Here is a 27085-nt window from a genome sequence, read left to right on the forward strand (position 1 = left end):
GTATGGTGAAAGATATGCTATATATGCAGACAAGACCTGCAATTTTGGATAAAAAAACATTATTTTAAAAACAAATAATTTCATTAAATATGATCCACCAGCCCAATGCTTTATTCACTGAGCCATGATGACAGACAACCAAATCCATCGATTAAAACAATTTCAGAAAACATTCAAATTGCTAATTTGTTGTTGCCATAAAGGGTATGAGCCTTGGTACAGTGAGATACCTTAAACAAATTAATCTAGAAATACTTTTTAATAATGTACATAGGATTTAAAAATCCATAACAACCAAAGTTGTCTAAATGTTTGTGGGATCTTGTAGAATCACTGATGGTTAAAATAGATTCAGTATAGTAATATATAAATTTGACTTTGTCCCTGAACATGGAGATAATGATTATTTCATGACATTGACTATTGTGCAAGGTTTAACATAATAAAAAACATCATTTGCATGAAATGTATTTGACCTTTCATGTAAATGCGACCTAAAACATGATTTTCATTTACTGGGCGTCTATCTATTTGAAAAAAAGGAAGTGACCTTGATTATGGCCTTTACTTTCATTAAATTATATTTATCTTGATTAAGCTTCAGTCCATCACGACAAGTTTTATGTTTTGAAGAGAAAAAAATAAAACTAAGATATCAGATAAAAAAGCCCAAATTTTTATCCACCAAGTTTTAACAACCTTCAACTTATCACTATTTGTTCATAAAAAAGTGATATGGATGATTTTGAGAGAAAAATTCAGGTTTTTTTTTTTCCAAAATCCTTGCATTGTATGTTTAATGACAAGGGGCCTAAAATGAAAATTGTTGTGTTTCCTATAACTGTTTTTAAATTCTACCCCCTACTCTAGAATTTTAAAAGTATATATTGTTAAAGAGATTTTTCAATAAACATTGTTTTGAAGTTCACACTTGTACTCATCTCAAAGTAATTAATATCAAACATGTTTAAAGGTACTATTAATAGTGAAAACTGAGCCCCTCAAATCAACTAAGTTAATGTATCTGTAACTTTAAAAACATAGAGATTGTGATTAGATTGCCTCTTTGTGGTCTTTTGAAAATAAAAGTTTGAGAAAAAAATATAATGTATATCCTACCAACCTACCCCAGTTTTGACTAGGATGTTAGCAGAAACACAAAAAAATTATATTTTTGGTCTGATTCATAAAATTAAATACATCCAATGTGTGTATAATAGACAAATATAATGTAATCCCGTTCATATATTATACCATAATCTATAACAATTGTGGAATTAAGAAATATTGATGTACGCAGCGTTTTACATGTACATTGGTGACAAGGTATCTTCTAATACTAAATATTGTTATCAGATCCATAACTATTTGTAATTCAGATAATGTTCATCCATGTGCATATTTTCCATTGCTTCCAATGTGACACCTTGGACACTCATTCACAGTTTCTTTGTTTTGTTTGGTTCATTCTCTTTTCTCTGTTTCAGCACCAGATACGACACTATAAGTAAGAATCATATATTTAATGAAAACTATCTCTGAAAACATAAAATGTTGGGGGATATTGTACATATATAATATATATCCTGTACAAAAGACTTTCATTATCAGAATAAGGACAAAAAGACAGCCGGACATGCAAAAAACAAAATCTTGGATAATTAGGATTCATAATTAGAATTTACATGTAATTCATTTTTTACACTATTCTGAATGTAAAAAATGTATTTAGATTATCAAACACAAGAACTATTTGAGAACAGGTTCATTAATACGCAAGAGACAAAGGCGATATAAGTTGCATATATCATTGTCAGACCATACATGTATATGCTAGTTCGGGTTTATTTGATCAGTTGGGCGTCAGATTAGAAATCAACTTTATAAATGTAGAATTAGTACAGGATGTGCATTTAGAGTTATTTTACCTACTTGTATATGCAAGGTGAAGATAACGAACATTGATCAATCTCATAACTCCTATAATCAATACAAAATATATAGTTGGGCAAACACGGACCCCTAGACACACCATAGGTGGGATCATGTGTCTAGGAGGAGTAGCATCCCCTGTTGACCGGTCACACCGGCCGTACATTTCTACAAAAATAAATCAACATTAAGTCAAATCAAGACTTTTCCCTTGCTGTTCGGTTACACATCAATCAACATAAACATATCAACTGTCAACATCACAATATAACATCCAATTTCAAGGTGACGATGTCGCCCTGAAAAACTAAGATCCCAATTGAATGCCACTGTGACGAGTCTTGCAAGTATGGAAGATCCCAGAATGCTGACAGCAAGCGATATCTGAAACAAAAAATCTAAACAGAAAAAAACCGACCTTAATCAAAGAGACTGGCGGGTAGGGTAGGCATTTCAAATGTCTCCCCTCTAAAAATAAATACTACCTTCTCGAATGCTACAGAAACGTGAAGATAACGAACAAAGATTAATCTCATAACTCCTATAAGCATAGTAGAAAATGATAGTTGGAAAAGCATTGACCCCCGGACACACCAGAGGTTGAATCAGGTGTCTAGGAGGAGTAAGCATCCCCTGTTGACCGATCACACCCGCAGTGAGTCCTACATCTTGATCAGGTAAACGGAGTTATTCGCAGTAAAAATCAGTGTACAACGAACGCCTTAACAATCAGTATGAAACACGCCAGACAGCATTTGACCCAATGATAGGTTGTATTGACGAACTAGATTGTTCTAGCGACCATATAATTTGCAAAATGGTGACTTCAGTTGAAACTGTTGAATTATCTGTACCATCAACTTGTTTGTCAGTAGCTTACATTGATTTAAAAACTGACTTCACGCAGAACAATATCTTGCATATCGAATCAGTCGAGAGCCATAAACATATGCAAGTGATAATGGAATATTGCCACATAAGTATGGGAAATTGACGATGGAGAAGCCGAAAACATCCCGTGTACCATACAGTTGAGTTGTCAATTTGCCGTTAATGTCTACCTTCAATACAATATCTAAGTATGAAGCAGAAGCGGACGACTTTGTGGTGTCTTTTATTTCGAGCCCACAGGGATATATCGAATCCACATATGAATAAAAGTTACCATTGTAAATAAACAATATGGCGTCGATATATCTAAACGTCGAATAGAAAGTCACATTAAAATATTTCTTCTTCTCGCGTATACGTTTTTTTGAATAAATTCTGCATCATATGAATATAGAGACAGGTGATCTAACAAAGGAGCACAATTCGTGCCTATGGGGATTTTAACATATTATTGGAAGATCTGATCATCAAAGACCACGAAGATATTGTCAATGAGGAACTCTAGCATATTTTTTATTTTAATTTCAGAGTACTTGTGTGTCGAATCAAAGTGGTGTTTAACAAAGTAAGTTTATGGATGATTGATCACTAGATATGAATAATTCCTTGTTCCCTTTCTGTTGAAGAAGCAACTGTCTATGATGTCAAAAACTCTAGTCTTTAATGTATCGTGAGGGATGGTCGTGTATTGTGTTAACAAGCCATAGGTTTTGATGTTATTGATTTGGGAAAAGTTTTGCAATTTCAAGTTTACCGAAATTTCTTTAGAATTTTTTTAGAAACCACATTTGATTAACACCACTTCTAGGATATGCAGTCGCACAGTAAGTTTAATGCTTCTCCTTCACAGCTGTTGATATTTTGTGAGGAGGAAAGATAGGGGCTTGGTAGAGCACTGACTGGATCAAGCAATGTATATTTGTAAGGTTTTTAATGTGATTTAGACATCCAGTATAGGTGTGCTAACTCATATTCACTCGACCCATTGACTAGAATATTAAATGTGTCTAAAACTGAAGCATTGTGTTGAAGAATTTCCTGTTTTGAAAGGACAGTTGAAAGATAAGTACGATTACTAAAAGCGGAATTAATACCAATATCGTCTAAAATACAGTTGTAATAATGAGCCTTTCACAGAAAGATAATGTTGTTATTAGTTTTGTCAGTTGGAACGAAAACCTATTCCGCATATAACCTATCTAATTCTGCGTGGCCGAGTGGTAAGAGCATTGTGCTCAAAATCACACGGCTTCTCACCTCTGTCGGCGCGGGTTCGAATCCCGCTCGCGCCGGTAAATGAGAAAGTTTCCCAGTTTACTTTCGGAAGGTCGGTGGTCTCTTCCCAGGTACATTGTATCTGGGTTCTCTCTTCCACCAATAAAAAACTGGGCGCCACCATATAACTGAAAAATTGTTAAGTGTGGCGGAAAACATAAAAAAAAAACATTTTTTTTTATCGCTTTTGGTTTACTAAACACTGAAGGAGATATGGTACATATTTTGTTTTGATATGTCTAACGCGGGATTTTAATATTCGTCTTATGCTTTTAACCCATTCTGACAATGTATCAAGTTCTTTTTTTCATATTTATTCCATCGTCTGGCATAATCTTCCACATAATTCATAATAGAGATGAAGCTTTGTCGCCAATAAAAAGACCTAGGTTTTCTAGCGATCTGTATTTAAAACCGTTTAGAATAAGTGATTTGAGGTTCCATTTTCAACTATATCAATATCACCAACAATGACATGTCCAGCTGGACTGTAGTTGAAAGAGGATGAAAAACAAGAACACGTTGGTGGATTACGTATAAGGTGGTCTTTATCTAGGCACTACAACGTTTGTTTATAATTAAAAAGTTACAATGAATGAATTAATAACCAGTCAATATTTCAAAAAAACTTTAGACTTCCCCCTCATTATCTGTATATTCGTTTGAGATACGCATTGCAATTATGGTTAACCCATATTGTAATTAAAATTAAACACTACTAGTTATATAGGTTAAACTTACACACTACCTCTAAGTATAACAACATTGTAACAAAACAAATGTTTACCTCTATTTATAACCTGCACTATAAGTAAAACTAAACAAATCATCTAATCTTATCAAGTTCTCATTGAATCTAAACAATATCCTTTAAATCATAACCCATATTGTAATTAAACTAATCATTACATTTGATTATTACCAAAAATTTAATTAAAACTGAAAAGTAGCTATAAAATTGCTATAAAATTATAATGTTATTTGGACTAACTGATATAGTACACTAGGCTACAGTACTGCTAGTACTTATCAGTCAGAAAATCTCTACATATATATACACGAAGGAAAATGTAGATCAAGATGAATGCATCTAAGGAATGCATTTATTATGTTTTCGTTGGAAAGAGGTATATCACTAAAAAAAATGACGGGAAACTTTATCATTCCGCGTAGCGCATGATGAAAAATGTTTCGTCTTTTTTGTTGTGGTATATCTCCATCCAACGAATAAATAATGAATTCATTCCCTATCATGTTTTAAATATTTTAAAACATTGAGTTTATTTGACAAAACATGATATGATTTGAGGTGAATTAACAAGTTATTCTTGAACTGCATTCCATTCTATTTTGCATAATCAATTATCATTTATATTTGATAATTTGTTTGGTTTTGTTTAATAAATTTACATAGATTGATAGAATTGTTAAATTTTTCTTTTCAGGATTTCCTAATCTATACATAAATACGAAGCATCATCAAAATTGCTACCGTATAAGTTTTACATCCAGAAAAATCCTCAACATTCCAATAGAAAGTAGTTCCGATCATTTTTTATTTCGTTGGATACGATGCTCCAATAATGTTTTAACTAATGAAAAACCGTATGCCATGTACATTTAAATGGTTCCCAAATTAGTCTTACACATAGAGTTTTGTAAAGGGTAATAATGTATGAAACAATTTGCAAGTCTCACTTCCCATTTTGACAATAAAACCGACGACAGCAGACTGGAGTGTCCTCTTTATCAGTGTCACATTCCTTTCTGGAGTCCTCCCATCAGGGTGAGATTCCTCGTTGACGTCTTCGACATCAGATTCATATTCTTCTCCGGCGTACTCGTCATCACGGTTAAATTCCTCCTGGCATCCTCGTCATAAGGGCCAGATTCCCTTTTAGCGTTGTCGTCAGATTGCTCAGATTCAGTGTCCACATTCTCTGAATTTTCTATTTTAAAAAGCACAGAAAGTAATCAATCAAAAAGCTAAAACATCAATTACATTATCTTGTATTCAAAACTAAATATTACCTCTAATTCTAATCCAGACCCTAAATAAAACTAATTAAACCACATTGTAACAGACACTGTGATGAAAGCTAAACGCACATCTAGTCATGACCCAAATCGGAATTAAAACTAAACACTACTATTCCATAATTAACAGGTTAATTGTAGTAACTGATATAGTACACTAAACCACAGTACTACTAATACTTGCCAGTCAGAGAGTAAATCCTCTGTAGATATATGATATACTACAATAAACTGCAGTACTACAAGTATTTCAAACATTTCGGTTGAGCATCACTGAAGAGACATTATTTGTCGAAATGCGCATTTGATGCATCACAATTGGTACCGTATCAGTTTTACGTTTACCAGTCAGGGAGTATCTCCTCTGTATATATCTATATATGTACAATAAACTACAGTACTACTAGAACATACCTGCCAGAAAGTACCTCCTCTGTAGATATCTGATATAGTACAACAGATCAAAGTACTACTAGTACTTACTAATCAGAGAGTACCAATTTTGTATATATCTGATACAGTACAATAAACCACAGTACTAATAATACATACCAGTCAGAGAGTGCCTCCTCTGTATAGATCTGATATAGTACAATAAACTAAAGTACTACTAGTACTTACCAGTCAGAGAGTACCTCCTCTGTAGATATTCATATACAAACACTGTGTTAGTGTCCCAAGTCCCGACCCAAAGAAGGTGAGTTTTATCATCGAAGTCTAAGCTGCGTGGTTTGTTTATCCCGTGTTGTCGTGTCAGTAACAGAGACAGGAAGTGACCGTCCTTGTCAATCATCTGTACTGTGTCGGTGTTACGATCACATACCAGGATGTGTGACAGCGCGTCTGTACAGATTCCATCTGGTGATAGCGGTGATCTTGATGGAGGTCCTGTGTAGGAGAATCGATGTCTCCCCCCGCGCTCTGTCACCACTACAGCACCAAAGAATAATGCAATGCAGTCAGACACAACAATATCACCGTTCTTATTTTATTTAGGAAGATTATACAACATATCACCTGTGTTGTTGTGTTGAATGGTACGGATGTGCTGTCCAGTATTGTTGTACCGGACTACCTTGCCTGTCTTTTTATCCCACATCCCGATCAGTACGTCTCCAGTGGACGGGGAGCAGTATATGCAGTGCGGTTTCCATGGTAATGTTCTAACTAACAGTATAGCGACTGTTTTATCCTTTAATATCAATGTTTTAATGTTAGCATCACTGTCCATATATATCAAATCACCAGAATTGTTCACTGTGTATAGGCCTCCTGTATATAGTGCTATCATATCTGAAACACAGTGCATAGTGTCTCTGGTGTTTGTCAAGATGAGATTGTCTAAATCAGAAACCCACACCCGGTCTGATATCACACGAGATATGTGTAACACACGACTAACACCTGTCACACAAACAGACGTGTGTAAAACAGGTGTGGACATCAATTTCACACACTCGTTCATTCCTACTTGTCGTGTTCCTGTAGTCATTTGGATTTCTGGGATTTCACTCATTATTATCATCCGTCAGTCAATGAAAGCAGCAGGTGTTGTGAAAGATTAGTCTTTTATATGTGGTATGGATCTTTCAGGATACAGTATGAAATCAAACAAACAACATACATTTATATCATTTCCACGTATATTGCAAGGGCTACATGATGTTCAATATCAATATTCTGTAATACTTAAATAGCAATTCACATAAAATCAGGCAAAATTGCATTTTGTTATAAGTCTATGTTCATAAAATGATCCCACATTTAACACATTAAGTCACCGTAATATGTGTAGCAAATGTACAAAGTAATTTTTATTTATGTCACCCTGTTCCAAGATTATGGATTATTCATTCTTAGTTTGAATCCTTTTGAAATCTAAAAACATCAAGGTGAGTATATATAACATATATATATAACATATAACATTATATAGCATTATATACAGTCAAAAAGTCGGATGAATATGAGTTATCACACCTATACTGGATTACTAAACTACATGAAAACTCTTGCAAAGATATATTGCTGGATTCAGTAAGTGTTCTACCTAGCCCCTATATTTGACCCTCAAGAACATATTAACAGCTGTGAAGGATAATCTTCAAACATATTGTGCTAATAGAAATACCAGAAGTGGTGTAAATCAAATATGCATTCTCAAAAAATTATAGAAAACATGGTCACCTGAAATCGCAAAACATTTCTCAATCAACAACATGAAAACGTACGTATGACTTTTCAATACTTAACACGATCATTCCTCACGATAAATTAAAGACTAGAATTTTCGACATCATTAACAGTTGATTCTTCAACAAAAATGAAAAACGCAAGTTTACCTACCTAGTGATCAGTCATCCCAAAAATTACTTTGTTAAACGCCATCCCTGATTCCACGCATCTGTATTCTGAAGTTGAAATAGAAAATATGTTGGTGTTACTCATTGACAATGTATACGTTGTCTCTGGTCTTCATGTTTTCCAACAGTTAGTTGGAATTCCCATGGGCACAAAACGTGCTCCTTTGCTACCTGATCTGTTTTTACATTCCGATGAAACAGGGTTTATTCAAAAACTTGTACATGAGAAGAAAAAAGTATCTTTCTCTGGCCTTTATTTCAAAATTTAGATCTATCAAAGACCTATTATCTGTAAACAATAATAATCTTCTTTCATATGTCGATTCAATATATTTCAGTGAACTCGAAATAAAAGGCACCACCGAGTTGGATTCATTAATTGAATCATGTAGTCCAACAAAAAAAATAGAATTTGACTCATTCATTATGTTTATGACTAAATGTTGTAGTCTGATTAGAGGTTGCATTCATATAACGGAACCTCCAAATGGGTATACATATTTCATGTAGATTTTAGTTTATATCACCTTATTTGAAAATGAAATCTTAATTATCCCATCTGATACCTTCAGTAAATTGTTTAGAAAAAATGACAGTTGCAACTTGTAAGGTTAGATCCTCAGTGAGCTGTATACTGTGTACATGTACACGGAAGAGTTCTCTGAAACTTTAAAACTTGAAAATTTTAGTTTAAAATTATACTTATAAATGACCCAAAACACACACTGACTATAGTTTAGAGAGTTTGTATCATGGTTGGGTCGGAATGAAAATAAAACTATTCTTGAAAATTACAGAAATCGGATGAATTTAGAGGGAAAACTTATAAAACAATGTGATTATGGAATAAAATGGTGGGAAGATAATGATATGGAGTGATTAGGTTCAAAACGATATTAGTTAGTCCGTACCATTGCTGATTCGGATATGGTGAACAGCGAAAAATAATGATTGCCAGAAGAACACGATTGAACGACAAACAAGGTCAATCAAACGACACAGATCTAGCATTAAAATCAACAATCAAATAGGTGAATGGGAGAGAAGTCCAAGGAAAAAGATTCAGTATTATTTTTCAATGTAATATATTTTTCAAGGTCAGACAAATTAAAGCCGCATTCTAGAAATTCTGATATCGCAACATAAATAGCTATGCGAATCCGAACTTATGCTGATTTAGAATAATGTTTTACCATAGTTTAGAGGTCTTAAGATGATATATTAATAAAATACTAGTCTTCAAGGTCAATACATATTTTTCTTATTATCACCCCCTCTTTTTTTCTTTTTTTAAAAAAGCCGCAATGTCGAGACTAGAATATGAGAGAGAGAGAGAGAGAGAGAGAGAGAGAGAGAGAGAGAGAGAGAGAGAGAGAGAGAGAGAGAGAGCTATATAAATTCATAATTGTAATGATTTCTTATGATGCTCTAACATAAGGAGAAGGTACACTAAGGGTCAATTTTGGCCTATTTTCAGAAGTTGGTAATTTTATGCCCTAATACTATATAGGGTGTGTACTTTCTTTATATAGTAATTATATCCATGAATTACGTATATTTTTTTGTGATATGAAGTAGCAAAGTTGGCATGTTTTGCGAGTGCAAGATTTAACGTTGCGTCTTTAACCTGTGTCTGATGACGTTTTCTCAATTCTTATTCAGAAAAAATAGTTCAATATACCTTGTTAATTAAATTGCTTTGGATATTTTTTAAAACGTTATTAACACACACACAAAATTCTTTTCAACAACATCATACAAATATCATATTCAAACACTATTTACAATTAACGTGTATTTGAATTGTGATATGAAGTAGAAAAGTTGTCATGTTTTGCGAGTGCAAGATTTAACGTTGCGTCTTCTATCCGTGTCTGATGACGTTTTCTCAATTCTTATACAGAAAAAAAATAGTTTAATATACCTTGTTAATTAAAATCCTTTGGATATTTTTTAAGAATTTGTTGATACACACATACAAAAATTCTTTTCAATAACATTATAGAAATATCACAATCAGAAACTATCTAAAACTAACGTGTATTTAAATCAATCATGACCATAGCCATCGAAGTCCATGTTTGAAAAGTTAGACTAAAGATGGTTAAACGTGAAGTAATTACGTGTATTCTATTGTAAAAAAAAACTTTTAATGGTATGAGTTCTGAAAATCTACGAGATTTTTTTTTTCAAACTCATGATTCCTATTCCATGCGTCCCGAATTAAATTATAATCTTTTTTTACCAAAACATCGAACAATTTTGTTTCAAAAACGCTCTTCAATACTCGGGCGTTATAGATGTATCTAATGAGGCACCGTTAGATATAGAATTATCACCGTCTCTTACTCAGTCTGATCAAAATCAAACCTCTCACTTCGCTCGATATATGGACAGTCGCTCCTGTCCGTATATTGAGCGAAAAGAGTTTGATTTTAATCAGACTGTCTGTTTTTAGAAGAAATATGGAAACATTTATAATTTGCTGTCGTTATTTTTAAATACATGTTCTGTATACATGTGTATGTATTTGAAAATATATGGATGCATTTTCGTTACCCCCCCCCCCCCCAATCCTTTACTCCCCTCGTGTATTAGGTCTACATGTACCTATACTATACCATGAATATGGCATCCATATTTGTCGTAAATACAATTTTGTAATGCATATAATCATTACAAATTATGTTTATCTTTGGTTGTGCGTATCGCTATGTGTAGGCCTATATTGTTTGTATTTCAGAAGGTCCCGGGGAAGAATAATGCCTTGTATTAATAGGGCTACCTTCTCTTCATAAAGCATTGTTATTATTATTATTACTAATATATTTTATCATTGTTAAAATTTTCATCAGCGCAGTAATTTTAAAAAGAATGGATACGATATTCATCTCTAAAACACAATAGATTACGTTCTGGTAAATTCGACAAAACTCATTTCCGTTTTAATCGTTTGTTCCTACAATGAAAAGTAAGTAATAAGAACATTTTGACGGACATATTTTGAAAGAGATTTTCGAGCCTAAAATATAGTTTTGTTATGTTTTCCTGCTTTTTATTGAACTGTATATTTTCCTGCTTTTTTATTGAACTGTATATTTTCCTGCTTTTTTATTGAACTGTATAGTTTCCTGCTTTTTTATTGAACTGTATATTTTCCTGCTTTTTTATTGAACTGTATAGTTTCCTGCTTTTTTGAATCATATATATTTATTTATTTATTTCAGGCATGCCTTTTTCATTTGTTTAATGAAAGGTGAAAGTAACGAACAGTGACTAATATTATAACTCCCACCAGCAATACAAAATATAGAGTTGGGCAAATACAGACCCCCTGGACATACCAGAGATGTAATAAGGTGCCTAGGAGGAATAATCATCCCATGTCGACCGGTAACACCCACCGTGAGCCCTATATCTTGATTAGGTAATCGGAGTTATCCCTAGTCAAAATCAGTTTGCCAAGAGCGATCTAACAATCGGCATGAGACTCGTCATATAGCATTTGACCCCATGATAGATGGTGTTGCCAAACTACATCTTTATAGCGATCATATAATTTGCGATATCCTGACTTTATACGAGACTGTCACAACCCATGCACCTCCAGCTTATTTGTCAGTAGACTTCTTCAATTCAAAAACTGACAATATGCAGAACAACCTCTTGCATATAGAATAGGTATCGAAGCAGTTGAGATATGTAAACACAATATACAGGTGATAATGTGATATTGCTACATACATATGGGAAGTTGACGATGGAGAAGCTGAAATCATCCCGTTTGTTTTAAAGTAGAGTTGTTAGTTTGCCGTTAATATCGACTTTAAATAAAATGTCTAAGCATGAAACAGAAGAGGTGTCTTTCATTTCTTGTATTGTCTTTTATTTTAATAAATATAAATACAATCGACAACAATAAATTTGATTCCAATTGGCCGAATAATTGTTATGAAATCTAATTCCTGTGAAAAAGTTCTGTTTATAAAGTAAAAAAAAAAAAGAAATGCGTATTACAAAGGAATATGAAAAAGGTGACTTAAACATGGTGAATATAGATAATTTAATTTCAAGTATAAAATAGTTTGGGTTTAGAAAGTACTGCATATCTCAGCAAAACGGCAATTTTTCATAGGCGAAGATGACGACATTAGCCTGGTCATTAAATATTATCCTATGTATGCATAAAAAAAAATATGGATTGTTTTTTTAAAAATGAATTTTCGCAAAATGTTTTGAAAATGAATCGACACCAGAAAAAATGGTAACAATGGGCAAAACTGTTCTCTGGTACAACAGATAAATTGATTGAAGTCAGTATTTTACCAATTTTATAGTAGTTTTTTAATACAACATATCATTGGATCAAATTTTGTCTGACGTGTTTCATACTGATTGTTAGGCCGTTCTTGGCACACTGATTTTGACTACGGATTACTCCGTTTACCTGATCAGGATATGGGGCTCACGGTGGGTGTGACCGGTCGACAGGGGATGCTTACTCCTCCTAGGCACCTGATCCTATGAATGGTGTTTCCAGGGTTCCGTATTTGCCCAACTATCAACTTTTTATTGCTTATAGGAGTTATTAGATTGATCACTGTTCGTTATCTTGGCCTTTCATCAAAACAATTTGTTTTGGAATTTTCAAAATAACATAACCAGTAAAGAAACAAAATATTTTAAAATTTACCATCTGATTAAAGAACGAATCAATCGTTAATACATTATACCTTTGCTGCATAATAAAACCAACCATAGGAAAACAATTCAGAATATTGAATTTTTACTAAGATAAACCAAGAGTTTGGAATTTTTGGTCACCGTTCCTTATATCAAACTTTCTTCAAAATAAATAAATAAACAAACAACAAGGAAATAAAAATATTGAAAGAAACGTTGATAAAACTACAAAGTAAAATAAATTAATATACAATTATTTCTGATTTTATAAAGGTTGATGAGAGGTTTTCGGGGTAGTGAAAATTGACAAAAACAATACCGAAAACAATATTGGAATGATTTTAAATCAAAATTAAACTCTTATATTACAAGATTGAATAAATACTGAAACAGGTCTGCAAGGGATACTTATACCATATTCCACCTCTGGTATGTTTAGGATTACTAGTTTGCCTAAATCTAAATCTTACATTTCGAATAAGAGTTATGAAATAAATCACTGTTCGCTATCTTCACTTTTCCTTCTTAACTCTCGGCTCGCAACATAACAGTTTTGTAAGTTTGTAAACAATATAGTCATTGTGATATTTAAAAAAAGATATCTTCATTATTTTGCAGAGATTATACATAACTGAATTCAAAGTCACATACCTGGAATAGTTGATGAAATATGTATCTTCTAACTTCAAAACTTCACTTCTTTATCGATAGAGTTCAAGCTGAGAATCTTCACCTGTTAACGGATGGTGGAACTACCTTGATATGATGATGGTTGTTTATGCTTGTACACGGGTATTCGACGTTCCCAAGTTGACTGAATTTGTAGAAGCAATCTTGTTCTTTTATTGGATTTTATCATGTTTATTTTGAGCAAGTTCCAACTGATAATGACAAATAGTGAAGCAACATAACACCATTATAAATATCGAGAGCAGGGTAAACACGGATCCCTGACAACACCAGATATATGGTGTCCTACACACTAAAATAAGAACCAACTTATGTATCGAGTCAATATCTATGTTTGTTTTCAAAGTTTTCCCACTGCAATTTTTGAAAGTTTATACTTGTATATGTTGTAAAACATATAATAAAGTCATCACTAACGGACGTTTATGAGGGATCAACAATTCATTCAACATGAGCCACGCTATTGCGCAATTTTATGAAACAATTGTCAACCATTACAGACCCTCTGATTGCTCTGAACTCGTGCTAACCATAAGGATAATCTTAAACTCTTTGGTGTGTTGTCAACTTGTCGGATCGTCATATTTAATGAGATCCTCAAAATACGCCTTGAACTTTGAATACAAATATCTGAAATACCAATGAAAACAACTAGACGACGGGCATAATTTTTTCTGCAAAAGAAATCTTATTCACTATTCAACATGAACTTTATTGATATTTCCATGATGTTTTACTGAAAGCATTTTCAAGATATACTGTTCACTTGTACGCGATCGGTTGTAAACTTAACAGCCAATCTCGTCTGTTTTGAAATAACATTAAGCTTCCAGTGTATGTCGTAAATCATTTAATATGCACACAGTGACAATAATTATTGATAAGAATATTCGTAAAAAAAAAACGTGTTAAGAAGTAAAGTTTTAATAATTGAGAAAAGTTTATTCTAACTAATTGTGCATACACACAGCAGTCTGATTCAAGGATTATTCGTAGTCTTATGTTCAGAAGCATGGAAATCCGAATAGGGCTCGTCGTCCTTAAGGCTATATTTTTAAAAAAAAAAATGTAATGAACCCAGGTATGTGAAAATGTTTTTATCACAAAACTTTCACAATTATTGTTTGTGATGTATCTAGTGTACGATGATCGATCTCATATATCCTATTAGGAATACAAAATTTAGAGTTGAGTAAACACGAACCCCAGAACATACCCTAGGGATACAAGATGTGTATGTTGTGCTAATATATTGTACGAGAATCATATGTAAGGAATATCATGTATAAATCATATGAGATATGTGTGTGTATTTAAATTATGTAATATACACATGCTGGAAATCAAGTATTTCTATTCTATTCGTTCTGCAACTACTTCAATTGAATAATCAATGCAAAGCACAAAAAAGTTATTACACAATTTTCTTTAAACTATCTCAATGTTATAGATATGGAACGACTTCGACGAACACAAATAACATATTTAATAGTGCATATTTACATAACTTCTGTAATCAACATGAAAGACGGATTCGCATTTGAAATGTGAGATTTTCCCCAAAAAGAAGACCAGGCAAGATTTGCACTTGTCGATACAAATATTTTGTGCTAAATGTCTGTTTCATTCAGACACATATAAAAAGCATATCAAAGAACAAGGTACGATTGTGTACATAAAAAGGCCCCCCAAAATTATCTGATTTAAAGGAGTCTTGAATCAAGCTTGATCTGTGTTTTGAATAAGTTAAATATATGACAAGTATAGTATCTCAACTTCATTAAAAGTTATTTCTTATGTTATAGCATTATTACGTCATGAATAAGAGTTTTTCCCGCCTTTTTTCAAAAAGAGCTTGATAACTGTTAAATTTCATCCAGATTATTGCTTAGGAAACGGTGTGCCCATCCGCCGAGCAAAATAAAATTAATATATATTGTGTATTAAGAGAAGATGAAAAATGTATATGAATATAAATTTGCTCGACTCATGGGTTGTATGTTTTCTGAAAGGAAAACATCCTGAATTTATGAAAATTTTCATTGATTTTTACAATTTTGGCAATTTTATGCCAACTTCACGCTCCTATCATACAACACAAAGCAATTTTGGATCATATTAAACGTACTTTGAATTTGCTTATATATTCCTTATTTGAATGCCAGATTTTGGGACTCCTACTGAAATCATCTATTTTCTGGGCCACATGACTGTAGAAACTGTCCCTACGTCTTTAAAAGTAACAAGTAAATCAATAATTGCACATGGTTTTGAACAAGAAATACACAACCATGCAATGAACAATACTTGCCTTCATAAAATCTTAATTAAAAAAGTTATGACAAATATTTCACAATTTCTCTCTCCTCCCTTTCCTCCAATTTATTCCACTTGTCCTGTCTACAATCCTTATTGACAGTATCCACAAACTTGTGGAACTCGGTTCAGAATGCAAATCCCCTTGTTCCCCCTTTACAAATTAATTTCAGAAAGATCCCTATGAAGATTATAAAAAAAAACATCTTTAAGTATTGATTAAGGTATTATGCATGCTTTTTAAGTGAATCAATGCTAAAGTGAGATTATTTCCTTCTAGGAAAGTTTTCTTGTCTCAAACCACAGTCTGGAGTCCGCTCATAGATCTTTCCAGAATGGAAGAGGATGGTGCATTTTGGTCGTCAAAAAAGAAATAAACTTTAGATTGTGGTACAATGAAAGTGTTAGGAATCTTTTAAATCTATTTTAATTTCCAATGTTTTTATATGAGACACAGATTTGATTCCCATGCAGGCAAGAGAAAGAGAATTAAATCTTTCTTTTACATCTCAAATGTATACATCTATAAATTAATGCGAGGTAAATGTGATGTAAATTATATCTTTATATTACTATATAAAGCAATTTGGAAAATACTGTATAACTAATGTGGTTGAAAATGGTAAAACAAGCTATATTGCATGGAAGTAATTACCAGCAATAAGGTCAAGACTTTCCTCTCTCTGTCCAAAAGTGGAATCGCTGGCGGCAAAAAAAAACCCCACTTCCACTGGTAGTTGTGGAGGGACTTGTTGCCCATTAACTAAACTACAAAGTGAAATGATGACTTTTAGCATATGTATACTTTTAGCTAGATATCTCAAATAACATAATATACAATTATTCAGATATCAAACTATTTTTAATGAAGTATGCGTATTCGATAGTTTATGACACTGAAAGAAAATTCCTTTATATTAAAACGTTTAACAATATAAACTCCCAAGATAATACTTTTTTCAGCCCAACCAGCTTTATTGGCAAATTCCTTCAGCATTCCCAAATAAAGGTTGCCTTACAGATAGAAAATTCAGACCTGTTTTTGCAATAAAAACAACAATATGAGGGTAAACTTGCTAATCTTCTTGCCTCCCAGCGCTGACATTCAAATGTAGTATAGTTTCATTTACCTTTGTAAAATTTGGCTGATGCAGTTTGGTTGCACCAGTTCCTGGGAGTATTTAATTGAGAAATAGGTGTAATTTTAAAACATTTATCGTGCTGTAAATATGAATTGATCACGTGATCAAAATCCCATGAAGGACATGTTGATAGATTTCAATACGCACTAATAAGCATTTACATTTAGATACTGTTTCAGTGTAAACATAATACTTAAATAATTTATTTATGTAAACATCAACGATATAAATTGAATGTTTCAACTGTACGTTGCATGACCACCTATGATCTTGGCTTTGCACCTTTTGAGAAGAAGAGTTTTAAAGAGTCTTCCTTTATATTCCTATATAAAACTGTATTTGTTTATTGTGATCTTGCATTGGGCTCGGGGATTAAAACAACGTGAATCTATCCTAGTGTATTAAAGCTTTCACAGAAGTTTGATCTTTTCTGGTTCAGTGGTTCTTGAGAAGATTTTTTGAAAAATACCATTAATTTTTCATTAATTCTTTTAAAATATCCCCTTGGAAGAGGGTGTGACTCTTCATTTAAGAAGAACCTGATATCCCCTTTACACAAGGATGCTTAGTGACACGTTTTGTTAGAAATGGTCCAGTGGGTCTTGAAAAGAAGTGAAAAATGTGAAAAGTTTACAGGCGGACGGACGGTTAGACAGTCGAACAAACAGAAAAACAGATGGAAACCAGACACCCTTCAAACAGAAAAACTCTTTGGTTCAGGTGAAGTTAGAATTTAAATGGGAAATATGGCCTCTTGATTAATAAATTCATTTGTTTGTTGAAATCCTGAACCCTGGCAGCAGTATGGGGGCAAAATAGATAATAAAAGTTTGACTATGGATTATATGCAAAACGTGAGCCCTATATACTGATCAGGTAAACAGAGTTTTCTAAACGTAGTCAAAATGAGTGTACTACGAACGGCCTAACAATCGGTATGAAACAGGTCATACAACATTTGACTCAATGATAGGTTGTATTGATGAACTAGATCGTTATAACGATCATAGAATTGGCGAAATGCTGACTTCAATCGAGACTGTTGAAACCCATGTACCATCAACTTGTTTGTCAGTAGCTTACCTTGATTTAAAAACTAACTATACACAGAACAAGCTCTTGCGTACCGAATCAGTTGAGAGATATAAAATCCCTCTGCAGGTGAGAATGGTATATTGCTACATAAATATGGAAAGTTGACCACGGCAATGCAATTTTGATCAATGCAAAATTTAGTGAAAATGTGTATTTCATTTTTGAACTATATATAGTTATAGCTTGTACAACGGTTTATACTTACAGTCGAATGAGTTTTATAAAGCATCGGATGCACATTGTAGTAGACTGGTTTTATAATGATAGCGACTAATCTCGTTAATTTATTTACACTTTAAGAAGGAAAACAAGGATTTGTACATTATGTTTACGCCCCCTTCACCCTTAAACTTCTTGTGTGCAATCATTGTATCGTCAAAATAGAATGGCCATACGAATATATTTAAGAAATGAGACTTGCAAAGTAGCAAAACAGAAAACTTACAACCCAAAGAAATCTTTAACCTAACCCCCAGGAAAAAGAATCAGGGGCAAAACTGTTTTCATCATAATGCGTAGATGAACTCTTAACGAAAAGAAGTGGAATGGAATATTTTATTTCGCTTTGAGATTGTCTACACTCCATAGAATCGCACAAACTGATAATGGTTTTGCATTACATTCCGTAAAGATGAAATATTGGGTATCTGTAAAATACGAAACGAAATCGAAACGAATTAATTCTGCCGAAACGAAATCTTTTGAAACAAAACAAAAGAGATTGTAAACCCAAATTGTGCAATAAATGGTATCTCAGGTCCCTGTAGAAGTCACCACATAATACTGAAATTATCTTCCCTGTTGATGTAGTTTTTCGGGTTGATTGATACATTTTTAAGTGGCCCATCGGTTAGCATCACGCATTGTTTGAAAAAGCTCGTGTCCGAGGAAGGGGAAATCAAAAAGACGTTTAACCTCTTATTCCATCTCTCACTGCTGAGGTGCGAGTACTTTCAATAATGGAAAAAAAACTAGTATACCGTATTATGTGAATACAATTAGGTAAGATGTATATACATTCATTATCAAAAAGTGTTATTGATATGCAGTAAGTCGAACAATAACCTGGATATTTCGGGTTTTGCTAAAATGGAAAATTGAAGCAAAAATTACAAAGAAAACAGGAACACATACCCATGCTTACTCCTCCTAGACTCCTGGAAATTTCTTGGCACATTGATTTTGACTGCGGAGAACTCCGTTTACCTGATCAAGATAAAGGGCTCACGGCGGGTGTGACCGGTCAACAGGGGATGCTTACTCCTCCTAGGCACCTGATCCCACCTCTGGTGTGTCCAGGGGTCCATGTTTGCCAAACTACCCATTTTGTATTGCTTATAGGAGTTATGATATTGATCACTATTCGTTATCTTCACCTTTCATCCAAAGGCGGATCCAACGCCGGCGATCGTTTAGTGTGTTTTCCCAGACCTCTGACCTGTGAGACTGTAGCCCCCCTTTCTGAAATTTCTGGATCCGAAACTAACTGTCCATAGTATATATAATTCATCAACTTCGGATATCTACTTTGTGTTTACTCCACCTCCCCCTTCCGACTATTAAAACTTTGTATAATTTTACACGAAAACCTACACATCAAAGGGAAGGCGACTCTTATTTATACGTGGTAACTTTCACAGGGGTCTGAGATACCATTTTCAATAATTATAATTAAAATAGTTCGGTTATACAATATGGTTTCGTTTCGTTTCGGCAGACTTTAAAATGATAACTTTTTTTCTGAAATTGTAGTGAAGAAGAGCAACCTCTCCAAGTATTCTCTTTAAAGGCAGTCAATCAGAGTAAATACTCGATAGTTACATAGAAAGTCCCCTACCAGTAATTTTAATAATCTTTCAGACATGTGTACCAAAACTAATGCTTGCTCACTTATATCTTATTATATTTAAGAATTTGGATAATGTCATCATCTTTAGTGCGTTTATGTACGTATTTAGATTTAAAAAAATACTTTTGGAGAAAAACATATTCTGCAAATAAAAACATTAGTGTATAAGTAACAGTAAATACATTTTCAGGAAGTGTTTGAAGAAACTGTGCAACAGCGGATTCCTCCAACAGGGGGATATAAACCACTATAAAGGGGCGACTGTGTTATGTCAAAGATATCCAACAGGGGGATAGAAACCACTATAAAGGGGCGACTGTGTTCTGTCAAAGATATCCAACAAGGGGATATAAACCACTATAAAGGGACGACTGTGTTATGTTATGTAGAGACGGAGGACGGGAAAATAACTAAAAAGAAAAGGAGGAAAGAGGCTGAGAGAGATGTTGACAGATTGAAATGCTTGAAATTTGAAATGTATGAACTAAAAAAAAATATATCTCTAAATTCTGAATTATTCTCAATCGAGCTCAAATACTTTTGTCTGGTTGTAGCAGCATATACTCTGTTGATCTATTACTTTAAAGTCTTATGAATATGACCGTGCATATGGAAAAGATATTTGAATTTCATTTTCTAGCTCTTTTAAAGTAATGAAAGGAAATAAAACATTTGTAAAGGTCAATATCCAATTAAACCAGGAAACAACATAGGGCCACCAATGAGCCAACCTGTTAATACAATTAAGGGAGAACATGGAAATCATTATAACATTGGGCCACCAATGAGCCAACGTGTTAATACAATTAAGGACCAACTTGGAAATCATTATAACATTGGGCCATCAATGAGCCAACGTGTTATTACAATTAAGGACCAACATGGAAATCATTTATAACATTGGGCCATCAATGAGCAACGTGTTATTACAATTAAGGACCAACATGGAAATCATTTATAACATTGGGCCATCAATGAGCAACGTGTTATTACAATTAAGGACCAACATGGAAATCATTTATAACATTGGGCCACCAATGATCCAACATGTATGTATTAGGGTCAGCGGAACGACATTGGGCCACCAATGAGCAACGTGTTAATACAATTAAGGGCGAACATGGAAATCATTATAACATTGGGCCACCAGTGAGCAACGTGTTAATACAATTAAGGACCAACATGCAAGTAATTTATAACATTGAGTCATCAATGAGCAACGTGTTAATACAATTAAGGACCAACTTGGAAATCATTTATAACATTGGGCCACCAAAGAGCAACGTGTATGTATAAGGGCTCAATGATGAATGTAAACAGTGACCCAATGTGAGTCAAATATATTAAAGATATTGAGCCAATATTGAGCAATCAGGCTGGTCTGATTAAGGACCGTTGAACAAATTCCCACCAGTTCAGTGTTGTATACCAACAGTGGCCAAACATGAAGAGTGCGGTTGGCCCAACAAAGACCCTATAACATCTTCTTATCTGGGACTCTATTTGTTACAAGGGGACAGGGTAAGGCCTGCCGGGGTATTGGTTTCCTTAGGACAACTCTATGTCGCACATTTCATTGCAAAAGAATGTTAAGTAGCCACTTATATTTATTACAATATTCACGAGTTAAACTAAAATAGCTGCACACGATACATGTAAAATCTCATGTAAGTTAATTCAAATTACAGCCCTCATGATGTGTGCAAAAGAAATTCCGATCTGGCTATAAAATATATCAGAGTCAGGGTGGGACTTGGGTACATAAAACAAAATGGGTACATAAAACAAAAGAGGGATGGGGGTGCCCACCTTTTTTGTCAATCAACCTTCAACTTGAACCCCCATCCTTTTTTTTTTTTAGAAAAAAAAGATGTGTGTCTGCATGGGGTTTGCAAGTAATAACTATGTCTCTATTTCTCTTATTGTCATCACAGATTGTACTTTAAAATTATCATACATTTATCACTAACCTGTCACTATTAGGAAAGGTGAAGATAACGAACAGTGATCAATGTCATAACTCCTACAAGCAATACAAAATAGATAGTTGGGCAAACACGGGTCCCTGAAAACTCCAGAGGTGGGATCAGGTGCCTAGGAGGAGTAAGCATCCCCTGCCGACCGGTCACACTCGCCATAAGCCCTATATTCCGATCAGGTAAACGGAGTTATCCGTAGACAAAATCAGTGTGCAAAAACGCCCCAACAATCGGTCTGACACATGTCAGACAGCATTTGACCCAATGATAGGTTGTATCGACGAACTAGATCGTTATAACAACCATAAAATTTGCGAAATGCTGTTTTCAATCGAGACTGATGAAACTCCTGTACCATCAACTTGTTTGTCAGTAGCTTGCCTCGATTTAAGAACTCAACATACGCAGAACAAGCTCTTGTGTATCGAATCAGTTGAGAGATATAAACATCATATGCAGGTGATAATGGAATATTGCTACATAAATATGGAAAGTTCACGATGGAGAAGCTGAAATCATCCCGTTTGTCATACAGTTGAGTTGTCAGTTTGCCGTTAATGTCTACTTTCAATAAAATATCTAAGTATGAAGCAGAAGTGGACAACCCTGTGGTGTGTTTTATTTCGAGCTCACAGGGATACATCGACCGATTAGGAATGAATAGGACTTTGATCGATCTCCAATCTTGTTCGTCCTCCGATAAAAAATCGTCGATGGTTTCCCATTGAAAAACTCCTCCAGTTGCGAATAAATCGTCTATGGGTGTGGTTTTGATTCGCAAATCTGAGTGTGGTCTCTTATGACGTCACAGATTCAGTAAATCAAAAACGATAATCGGGTAACAATTTTAAATTCCGAGTACCTTTGCACTTCAATATCTTTAAGTTAATATTGTTATGGATTTTAAAAAAGGCATTTTAATGATGAGTCTACGAAAGAAAGTTGATAATTGTGGAGACAATAGACATTGTTAAAAACCGTCTCCTATGACCTTTAAGTGTTTTGCACATAAACACTATATACTAAATTTGGCCCCACTCTATGGTCAGGACCCCTACCTCATGGATCATGCAATTTACAATCTTGGTAGAGGTCTTCCTGCTCTACCTCGCCATGCGTTTATTCTTTTTTTAAAAAATTTTTTTACACATGTTCGGTTCCTGAGAAGAGGATTTTGAAAAAATGTCAATTTCCGGCAGTTTTTAACCCGCCCCTAATGCCCCAGGAGCGCTGGAGTCCTAAAATTTACAATCTATGTCCCCTTTGTACCAAAGATGGTTCGTACTTCTGAAAACAAATCGAATGATAGTTATCAAGAAGAAGTTAAAAATGTTCAATTGTTAACCAACCAAAGATGACGACGGACAAAATCAATTGCAATAGGTCACCTGAGTTTTGTCAGTGTTGGATTGATTGTATGTTGTTTAACGTCCCACAAGAGAATTTTCCAGTCCTATCCTGGTGAATGAGGCATCGTGATGTCAATGAGGCTCTGAGTTACTGGGACACGCTTATAAAGCAACCAAATCTAAGTTAAACACAGACTGCCTCATGGAAATTGCCGGAAAAAAACCTCCTGTAAATTCCATTGATGTATATAAATCGGAACATAATGACAGTAATTGCATGAATTAGTTTGCGATAGGGGTACTCGGTAAATATGATGATGATATAGCTATATATATAAGATATGGGTATGTCGTGAAATACAATTATTTTGTATTGCTTATAGGAGTTATGAAATTGATCAATGTTCGTTATCTTAATCACCTTTCATTATATAACTTTATTAAATTTGATACAGCCAATAAATATGTGAAATATGATTATGATATAAGTATATTAAATTGGATACATGCATTAAATCTGTGAAATATGAATATGATATAATATTATTAAATTGGATACTGGCATTAAATCTGTGAAATATGAATATGTTATACGTATGTTCAATTGGTTATAGGCATTGAATCTGTGAAATATTATTATGATATATAACTATATCAAATTGGTTATCGACATTAAACTTGTGAAAAACAAAGAGTGTGCTCTTTCAGCATGATAATGAATTAGAGATACAGTGGTTGACTCAGCGCATTCTTGATCTCGAGGATCAGATGACCTCCAGGAGAGAGAGAGAGAGAGAGAGAGAGAGAGAGAGAGAGAGAGAGAGAGAGAGAGAGATGGAAACGGACCGCGAACTGCAGCAGGAAAAATTACGCACTTCCCATCAACACGCAGAGTCGGAGGACAGTGATGAGGATCAGGATCATTGAAGCGTTTACAAGACTCAGCTTGAGAGCATCTGTCAGAGCCTTCGGTATCTGATCTTACAATATCAGGACCAGTTCTCCTCGGGGTCAGATATGACAGTATCAAGCTCAGAAAAAATCTCAAACTTAAGCTCGAGTTTCCTGTTATTTGAGCAATCAAAATTTGAGTAAAATCTCATACTTAAAGGACACAACGCATGTTTTTAAACTTTTTCATTTTTTCAGCAAAATTAACTCTTTTTATGCCCTAAACTACTTTAAATGTGTTTTAAATTAAATATTTTGCGTAGTTTTCAAGTTTGAAAGTGATTAAATTCAAATCTTGTGATATGCATATTTTCTTTCGCTAGTTTACGCCCCATTATGTGTGACGCCATATGCGTCCTCGGGTTTGAAAACATCTATCAGCCAGTTCATAAACAGATTAGATTTAATCGACAAAAAACCAATTATCACGTTAACGGCTTGTAAATAATCATGCATTAAGATGTTTTATGCCGTGCTCGGGTGTATCAGTTGTCAGTAGAAAGGATTTAGACTGAGTAGTTTTCAATTTTTCGAAGGAAAGTACGAGAAAAAAGACATGGGTAATTTTTTTTGTTGGAGCAAGAACTTTATCTTTAAAAAACACACCCAGTCACCTTTTCAAACGCCGCTTGGATAGAGATCCGGATAAACCGCGAGAAAATGGATATATCGAAGCTATAGACACTGGTAGGCCTACAGCATACATTCTGTTTTGCTCTTCAAATTCAATACACACTCGGATCAACTGACCTTCACCTTGTAACAACATATATCAACGATACAATGTAACTTCTACCCACTGGTAGATTTACACACAAAAATAAAGATACTGTACAAAATAATTGAACTTTTAATTATACAAGTAATAGAATATTGTATTTCCTAACTTTAAATTGAATTATAAAATTATTTCCTTATTGATGAGTGTGTCAGTAGGCTATAATGCCGTGCTCCCACTTCATACAAACTTCATATAGACGTGCAGATCACAATTCAAAAATGATAATAAGATTGCTTTATCAAAATAAAATAATGTAATTACCACTTTAAATTTGAATATTTTTATTGATTTGTGTGTATGTTGTCTTTTTCTTTCTTTCCGAAATGCACCCGTGACAATAGCTTGGCCTAGGACCTAGTTGTCAACAATTTAACGTATCATAATTTGTCTAATCCAAAAATAAATAATGATTGCACTGTTTATTTTAGAAAAACAGCGCCAATTACAGATGTATAAAGGAATAACATTACCAAACAGTTTGTAGACAGCGACCCATGTAAACATTATTTACTCACAATATTGCCGATTTCATACACGCTTTACTCGTTATATTTGGGTATTTACATCGTTATATGTGTGCACTGTTGGCGAACACATATAAAACTCAGACAATTTGTCAACATCGATTTAAATGTTGCCCATGGTAAATGAATTAGGCCCCTAAAAGTTGAGTTTTTAATGATATCTCACAGTACTTTCACAATCCGAAGGGCGCATGTGACGTCACTGCACCACGTGACTACCTACCTAATTAACTTGACTTTTTTGAAATCGGGGCTTAGATTTAAGTCTGTATGAATAAATAAAATAAATAAATTTTATTCGGTACATACATACATACAAACATACATACATAAGATATCAAGGATAACCCATTAAGCTCGAAAGCTGATTTCCAATGGGGTCCTTTTGATGCACATATGTTTGCGCTAGGGGGTCATTTATGTGGGAGGAAACCAGAGTACCCGGAGGAAACCCACATGTCCTAGCAGGCGACCGCCATACCCTCTCACCTACAACCACTGCCGATCACGGGGATCGAACTCGGGTCGCAGTGGTAAGAAGCGAGAGCGCTACCTCTGCGCTACCCGGACACCCATTGTGTATTGTGGTTAATTATCACAAAATTTCGGCGAACGAACTATTAGAATTAATTACTATAAGCATAAAGAAGACAAAATGCATGTAATGTTGTATACTTTGAAAACATGAGATGTGTCCTTTAAAGGGACTGATTCACGATTTCCCCTCAAATTTTGTTTGCACTTTTAATGATCAAAATCTATTGTCTAATGTGTTTAAAAGATCTTACATAAGAATTAAGGTTATACATTATCACAGAAGCTCATTTTAGAGAGTTTATTATTTGTTTTGTAAACAAAGATTGCGGTATGTTATTGTTTACAAAATTTTCAAAAGAAATGGATATCGATCTAAGTTTATTATATCTTTCACATTTCAAGCATTCTTTAAGTAAATTGTATCATCTAAAAGTTAAAATTTTTGACTATGCAAAATTAAGATGCTTTATATTACAGAATTAACATTTCACTGTTTTGTTTATGTACATGAAAAGACTCGAGTCTTTGTTTACGTAACACAGATTTAGGGCTGAAATATTGCTTTCATTCTTGCATTCTGAAGGTCAAAATTGTGTCTGTCAACATTTATTAGATATATTTTTTATATTTAGCATCAAAAATGAAAAACATTTTTTTTTTCAAAAATCGTGAACCAGTCCCTTTAAGTTTA

The 27085-nt window shown here is 33.9% G+C and overlaps 1 protein-coding gene across 1 annotated transcript in view; it reads left to right on the forward strand.

Annotated features, from left to right (window-relative positions):
- LOC125672770 (A-kinase anchor protein 9-like) overlaps positions 1-27085 on the forward strand; it is a 125523-nt gene that overhangs the window by 86856 nt on the left and 11582 nt on the right. The window lies entirely within an intron of this gene.

The sequence above is a fragment of the Ostrea edulis genome, chromosome 10 (assembly GCF_947568905.1).
Source record: "Ostrea edulis chromosome 10, xbOstEdul1.1, whole genome shotgun sequence".
Lineage (NCBI taxonomy): Eukaryota > Metazoa > Mollusca > Bivalvia > Ostreida > Ostreidae > Ostrea > Ostrea edulis.